At 38.5% G+C, this 738-nt stretch overlaps 1 non-coding gene across 1 annotated transcript; it reads left to right on the forward strand.

Annotated features, from left to right (window-relative positions):
• Positions 1-422: 422 nt before the first annotated feature.
• Positions 423-496, forward strand: TRNAT-GGU (transfer RNA threonine (anticodon GGU)). The gene has a single exon. It is a non-coding gene; the product is annotated as a tRNA-Thr (tRNA).
• Positions 497-738: the final 242 nt, after the last annotated feature.

Consider the following 738-nt stretch of genomic DNA (forward strand, 5'->3'; position numbering starts at 1 on the left):
TTCTCACGTTTTTCGATTCCCAAATGCCTAATGGACGGTAACTCGTCACCACTTGGATTTGGTTTGTTGGATTTCGTGCTTCTTCCCATTTGTTCTTTAAATGTGTGTTGAGAGATGAAAGGAACTATCATATTTTCCTATGCATACTCCAATGGCGTAAGTAAGCGTTAAAGGTTTAGTAGTCCAGCTAGCCATGGCACTAATTCTGCCAAGGGTACATGTATTTCTCGGTCCCGAAATACCTAACAGTCTACAAAACCTGTCGGTAATCAACTATAAAGTTGTCAAATGGTTTAATCGAATCTCATCTACTTACCTGTCGTCAATGAGATCTGTAAAAATGTTATTATTGTGTTACATTTATCTATGGATGCCGATTTGTCAACCATAAAGAGAGGATAAGGTTGTAAGGTATTTCTCCTGCCTTCGTGGTGTAGTGGTTCTGCACGCTGGACCGGTATTCCAGAGGTCCGTGGTTCGATTCCCGGCGAAGGCGTTTACTCATTTTTCATCTTGCCTGCTTCCAAAACAAAAATCCTATTGTCTCTACAAGGTAATGATGAAGCAAGCAGTGCATCCTGTTGGCATCGAGGAAGAAATGCAGGAAATAATATGCCTGAAGACTTTCTATGATCTAGATGGAGGAGGAACTTGCAAAGTATGATGTAAAATTTTATCAATAACTAATTTAAGTAATTATCAGAAAGTAATTAGCTAAATTAGTTAATATAGCTAATT

This window comes from Stegodyphus dumicola, chromosome 8, assembly GCF_044657685.1.
Source record: "Stegodyphus dumicola isolate Sdum_Otavi_A_Nest chromosome 8, ASM4465768v1".
Classification (NCBI taxonomy): Eukaryota; Metazoa; Arthropoda; class Arachnida; order Araneae; family Eresidae; genus Stegodyphus; species Stegodyphus dumicola.